We start from the raw sequence: 7490 nt of genomic DNA on the forward strand, positions 1-7490 counted from the left end.
TTTTACTTGCACCTACAGGTGATTTTGTTTTTATTTTATTCAGTTTTGTTATTAAGGACTTGACAGGGTTTTTAAATGAAAATAAGCCATTTAGGAAATAGTTGGTTCAGGTTCTATTTAGAAGGGTATATATATTTAATCTAAATATTTGTCTGTTTCTGCAAACCATATTATGCCTTCCAGTTAACTGAAACGCAAATGAATTAAGGAATTAAGGGTACTTCTATAAACCTGCTCTCTAGTTATAGTTTTGCTACTCAGTAATTGAATGACCTTAAATTTAAGCTTCAATTTCCTAAAATAAGATTATAATTATTATTGAAAATGCTGTTCTGATTTTTTTCGGAAATTTTGGTGGGAAACTGCAAGAATACTGACATTCCAAGGCTTAACATGGATCTTTATCACACTGGGTAAGTGGCATGACAGTAAAAAACAATCTTGTTAAAGTATGCCTGTGGCCAACAGGTAAAGGGGACTCCCTGTGGCTATCTGAGGTGCTCAAAGTTAAAACAGAATAAGGTTGTCATGGCTGGAGTGAGGGAGCAGTCACATACTCTTTGTTCTCAGAAAGATATTGTAAAAATATCACAGGACTTCCCTTTCTACACTCAAGCCAATCCAGTTCCTGTTGTCTGAATTAAGATAAACTGTAGCCAGAAAGACAGCCCCTGCCTCACACCCCCATAAAGCCCCCACCAGTAGTTTGAAAGAAATATCTGCCAGAAATGTCTGGTTTGGGGCCTGGAAGCCAACCAATCAGAGATCACCTGAACAAACCCACCAGCCTCACTACCCCATCTAATCAGAGCTGTATCAACCAATCAAAGCCCAGCTGTGCTGACCAACCAAAATTAAGCAAGTTTCAATCCTTCACTTGCATAAACAAGCATTATTGGGAACTTGGGCAAGAACTTTTGCTGCAAAACCCTAACACTCTCTTTGTTCTCTGGAACACTTCTTCATTTTACGTTACAGTTTCTAAGATTCCAAGGCCCCATCTCCCTGATTTGCAAACTGTTCACTGGAATAAAGTGTCTTTCCTCCAAATTCCTTTTCAGAGAAGTTTTGTTCACAATCTAAAAAGCAGGCATGACTGGTAGTAATGGAGAGAGACAGAAGCAGCCATTACTATAGGAACAGAATCAGTGACAGATCTGAGGTCATATATTTGAAAGTAGGTGAAAGATTGGAAGCTTACAACATCAGGAATGGTTTGGAAAGTTGAATTACAAAGCACCCTGCATTAAATATTTGCAGAAATAGGTTATGAGAAGAGAAATGGTATTTTGCTTGCATTTGTGTTTGTGTGGTTCCGGGTCAGTTTTGTCTGTTTTGACTTAGGAGCACAGAGCTAGTGAGGCCACAGAGTACCTTTAGTTACCAATGCAGAGTAATTAGTTACCACAGAGTAAATTAGTTACCAATGCACAAACACTTGCAATATGTAATTACTATTTTTTAATGTGCCAAATGAACACGTAAGTCAAAATTAAGTATTTTAACATTGGGGTTTCTTATTCTGATTCAAAAATAATTATTGAATATTCTCCATATGTAAGCAATATTGTTATTGTTTTGGAAATAAAATTAAAAACAAAATCTTCTCCCAACACAGAAATAATCTCCATAAAGTTAGTAGAAAAGAAAACACTTTTATTATTGAATAAGCATTAATACAGAATGTGGCGGGCACCACAGGCAATCTGCTAAGAGATTGAAAAGACAGAAAGAAATCTTACACTTTTATATAGTCAAATAGATAAAACTCGTATACATGCTTTCAAGATAGTAACTAGTCCTCAAGTAAAAGGACTTGACAGCACCATTTGTCATATATAGTTCACACTCACTTCACCTGGTAATTAGGCTGACCATCTGTGTTAGCTAACTGGCTTTATCCACAGGAAAAATAAACTTCTCATATATTTATCATAGGAAGCAGTTTTGTAGTTTGAAACAATCAAAGTTAGGTTCCTATCCATCCATAGAAAGTGAGAGATAGGAATTTTATCTTCCTTGATTATTACATTTCAAATAAATGGCTCCCAGGTGCTCGAGGAAGACATTCTTGATCATAAAGCAGACAAACGGTCTATCTACTTTTCAAAAGGATTTACATACATTTCAAAGAGAGGATAAAGTACTTAAAATTACAAGTTTTCTAAAGTAAATATTCTAAGAAAAAGGGGAAGGGATAATTCTCTTCCCTTATTTTAACAGGGAGAATTAAGTTTACAATTTTTACTTATTCATGTATTTATTTGTTTGTTTTAAGTAGAAATAGGGTCTCCCTATGTTGTCCAGTCTGGTCTCAAACTCCTGGCCTAAAGCAATCCTCCTGCCTTGGCCTCTCAAAAGCCTGGGATTACACTGAACTACAGTGCCGAGACAAGCTTCTTATTTTAAATTTGGATTTATCCTTACACTAGACACTGTACAGGATACAGTGATGAAAAAGATAAAGTTTATGCCTTCAAGACATGTATAGAAAAGGCATCTGAATTAGGACCAGAATTACTATATTCATCATCTATCCCAGTTTATAAGATCAAAGATTCCCAAGTGAATGTTGCAAAAACTTTTATTTCCATCTGACCAAATTAGAAAACTCAACTTTTCTTTATTCATATATTTTAGCATGTAGTATTGAACTCAACAATAAAATGAATCAATTAACTGTTTTATATGTATTGATTTCAAATTGATAAAGTAATTTGATAATTTCTTAACTACTATAAGCAAAACTAATTTTGAGAAAATAACACGAAAATGCATAAACAAAACTATAACTTCCATTATTTCAAATCATATCTGTTGATTTCCACATTCAATGAGTTCATTATTTATTTAATATGTATCTCCTTAGCAATAATAGGTACTCATCACTGTATCACATGCTAAAGATAATATGTTGAAAAATATATTACAACAATATTGAGATGAAAGTGGATTCAGATTCTACCTTTTTTTTAGTTTTGCAATTAGCAAGTTGCTTAAGCCCTCTGACTCTTAGTTTATTTATCTACCAAATGGTGACACTACATATGCATTTTATTGGGATAATGTAATAATTCAATAAGATTATACTTTTTAAAAATTAACATAGTATTTATTATTTAGAAAATGCTCAAAATGGTCACTATTACTTTCAATTAATATAAAAAAGATATAGATATATGAATATATACGTAAAAGCAATTTTTTTAATGTTATACTGGCAGAATATCAGAAATTATTGGTAATCTATTTGGCCCAGCTTTAAAAATTGGTTATAGAAAAAGGTATCTGCATTATGGGGATGGGAATGTGGCCAAAAATCCCCAAATAAACAAACAAAAAACCAGCATAGAGAATCTTTAGCTTAATTCAACCTAGGTCTTTTATTGTTAGTCATAATTGCCATATTGAATATAGGCATTGTATTTTAATTCACTTTCATCTTTTATTTTCATCTGTTACCTGATTAGCGAAAAAAATAACTGGCTCTTCACCAGCAATAGTTTAAGGCGCATTGCATTACGTTATTAAACCTCTCTGGTTTTCCATTTTCTCATTGCATAGGGTTTCAGCCAATCTGGTTACAATACTTTTGTGAACTATAATAAAATTATCAGAAAAAAACAGAATAAAAATTTAATACTTGCCTTACATAATCTCCAGTTGCCTTATTAGAGTCAGCAGTCACAAAATTAGTTTAATGAATATATTCAGAACAAGCAAAACAGGGAAAAAGAAAATAATCATGAACTCTGTCTATATTGTTTATTGAAAGTATGTGTATAGATGACTAATATAGACAATTGCCATTGAACTTATAGTTTTTTTCATTCCTCTATTATATCTAAACAAGCTCTTCCTTCTGCTCCAGCCGTGTAAGACATGCTTGTTTCCCTTCTCCTTCCCCTGTGATTCTGTGTCAAAGGGAAGTTCCCACATGACCTCACTTCTTTCCTATTTGTTGGAAATATTCTACAGTTAAATAGTAAGAACCTCAGCAAATCCATAACCATGCTAGCAAAAGATTATGGCCCTGGGTTCACTGTGTATTTTGGCATTAAGCCCACTGTGGTTGTATGGTTTCAAAATAATGAAGGAAGCCCTGATTGATCGGAGACAAGAGTTTTCTGATAGAAGGAGTTTCCCAGTGATGGAAAAAATCACCCAAGGATCAGAAAAGTTTTTCTTTGCATAATGTGTGTGGGTTTGTAAGTTGTAAAGACTTAAACTAAGAAATTAAGAAATTAAAAACAAACAAAAACTAAACAAACAGTTTGAAGTTAAAAATTCTTCATAATAACTGCCTATATACACTTTGAATGTACACTGTGTATACCAATGTTTAAAGGTTTTAACATGACAAAGGCATTCTGCGTGTTAAATTTTAATCCTTAAATTTTAATTTAGGTTGGATGATGACAACACTATTTGCATAGGATAATATATTTTTAAGTATATCTGTGTTTTGTTAGAACAGTGCTCACAGTAGAGTAACCAGTCTCATAAAAGTATGTTGATAGAAACAGAAGAAGAAACTTTTGGAAAAAATTTTAGCAAGACCAAAATTTTTGTTTTTAATTTTTATCCAGAATGATACAAGTGATGCTGTATTTTCAAAATTCACTCAGGTCTCATTAGTAGTCAGTTCCAATTCATCTCATAAATTTAAATTAGTTTTTTATAAAAGACATGAATTCTGCATCATGAATTTCCTATGTATAGGTTTCCTTTTGGTAGAAATAAAACCAAAGTGATTTATTAAATGAAAAAAATGTTCATTGACAAATTTTTGCAAATATGCAATATCAAGATTATCATTCACATCATTTACAATTGGTGTTAAATTTTAGAACATGTCATTACAATCTGTAAACACTGTTTTTTTCAAATTTTTAACTTTTGTGTGTGCCCTCAATTTTATCTGCTATTGATATACATTAAATTTCTTTATTGCATGAAAGTAATAAGATAATTAAAAATACCAAGCATATCAGATTAATAAGCAATTTTGGCTGTCCATTTCACTTCCTTAAAAAAAAAACTATGACAAAACCAATTTATCTTTAAGAATCACTTAGAGTTTGTTCCGTATTTCAAGCACTCTAAATCCAATATTTTTTTCAATTAAACATCATACTTCTACATGCAATACCATGCACTCATAATTATTTTCCATATTATCATAAAATTAAAATGTTAACCTTTGCATAACTCACATCTAAGCCAACTTATAGTTGAGAGCTGACGAGCTCTTTTTTTTTTTTTAATTTTTTGGCAAGATTTGTGTGTGTGTGTGATGAAGCACTGTGACTAAGTGACTATCCCACAGAACATAGATCTACATAAACCTTGCATGTGAAGTCACATTTATTGACAATGTTATTTTTTATAGTTTTACACAATTTAGAGCTAGCATTTAGAGCTAGAGTTTATCATATCAATATTATGTTTAAGTTGCATAAGTTCTTAAATAATTACCTTGTTGGGCTATGAATTTATCAGGTTACAACAAAAAAATACTATGGTAAGTTCATTTTTTCTATTAGTCTTCTCTATCATTAGTTAATTCTTGAATGTGTCAAGGTATAGTGTTGGAGAGCGGTACTTGAGTCAACTACTTTGCTACAGAAACATTTCTAGACAAACCCCTTTGCTACAATCATTCATTAGTTTCTCAATAATTGTACATGGTGTTTTTATTCTTGGGAAAATGAAGTGCCATGTTATATAAATTCTGCCAAGCACTAATGTTTGTATTCAAAATATTGAACATCTGTTGTCAGCTTTCTATTTTAACACTTTTTCTTTCATATAATTCTGTGGTTTTGAACGCATCTCTTTATGTTGTGTATATAATTGGCCTTAAGTTTGATGCTTTCATCGTTTCAGCAGCCAATTCATCTCCTCAAATAACATACTTCTTTTTAATCACTTCATCACCAATTACACCTACAAAATGAAATCAATATATGAGAGATAATACTTCCGAGTAAAATTAGCTTGACCTTTTTTTTGGTCTTTACTTTTTAAAAAAATTCCATTATCACTATTTAATATACTACTGAAATAAAAGATGTGTCATTTTTTGACAAAAAATGTCCAGTTAATCTTCTTTTACCATATGTAAATTAGCATTAAAATTTTTTAGCCCTTCTTTGAAATAACTTCCATTATTGCAATTTCATATACTACTACTCAACGAAAAAATGTGTCGCAACTTTACAAAAAAAATATTGTAAATCTTCTTTACCGTCTCTATATTAGGGTTAAAATTTTGATTACTTAAATAGCAAATAATGGTAAGCTACACATTTAAAATATATCTGATAAAACCTTAAAATTTTCTGTAAAATAAATGAGCACACACATTTTATCATATTTTCATTGAATTACACCTCACAAACCAACTTTAAAACATTATGTCATCCCTTGGTCCTCCTGCGTATAACTAAAATGCAGCTCTTGCCTCTTATGACTCATCAGGCTAGTTGAGCAACACTTGGTCTAGTTTACACCCTGTTTAGTGAGACAAATCCACTGATTGTAAGTGGGATGACATAGAAACGACAATTTGATCAATAGTGTTAATATGTACACTGCTCAATTTTTGTTCTTATTACAGGCCTGTGACGACCAACTCACAGATAAGTATCAGTCCTCCTATCACATTGAGTAGTGGCGATGCAGCCCCCAGCACCCAGCTGGTAATTTTCACAGATGGAATTCACATCCAAATCTGGCATACTTCAAAGCCCAAGAACTTGCCTCTGCACCATACTACTTTCCGAAGCTATGGGAATACTTACTTTGTACCAAATACATTTGGTACTCAATTGTTCCATTTTCTTCTCTTTCCAGAAAACAAGGCCTTCCCAGTGATTTCAAACTTAAGCTGTTCTACAACAATAACTCTACTTCTTATACTTCTCATACATTATCGGAGGGCAATTAGCAGTGCCTAAAAAAATCCTCAACATTAAAATGTAAGTTTAAGGAAGAGAGTACATTGAAAGAGACAGTCTCTAGGCTGTTTTTTTTTTTTAAACATTTAACTGTAACATAGTTAAAACTATTTCAAATCTAAAGGGACTTTTTTAAATTTATTTTTTATTATACTTTAAGTTCTAGGATACATGTGCAGAACGTGCAGGTTTGTTACATAGGTATACATGTGCCATGGCGGTTTGCTGCACCCACCAACCTGTCATCTACATTAGGTATTTCTCCTAATGTTATCCCTCCCCTTGACCCCTACCTCTGACAGGCCCTGGTGTGTGATGTTTCCCTCCCTGTGCCCATATGTTCTCATTGTTCAACTCCCACCTATGAGTGAGAACATGTGGTGTTTGGTTTTCTGCTCCTGTGTTAGTTTGCTGAGAATGATGATTTCCAGCTTCATCTATGTCCCTGCAAAGGACATGAACTCATTATTTTTATGGCTGCTTAGTATTCCAAAGACATTTATGTGGCCAACAAAACATGAAAAAAAA

General features: G+C 32.5%; 1 pseudogene; it reads left to right on the forward strand.

The window, feature by feature from the left end:
* LOC134759144 (uncharacterized) overlaps window positions 1-6676 on the forward strand; it is a 50441-nt pseudogene extending 43765 nt beyond the window's left edge.
* The last annotated feature ends 814 nt before the right edge of the window (window positions 6677-7490 follow it).

This window comes from Gorilla gorilla, chromosome 8, assembly GCF_029281585.2.
Source record: "Gorilla gorilla gorilla isolate KB3781 chromosome 8, NHGRI_mGorGor1-v2.1_pri, whole genome shotgun sequence".
NCBI classification, from domain to species: domain Eukaryota; kingdom Metazoa; phylum Chordata; class Mammalia; order Primates; family Hominidae; genus Gorilla; species Gorilla gorilla.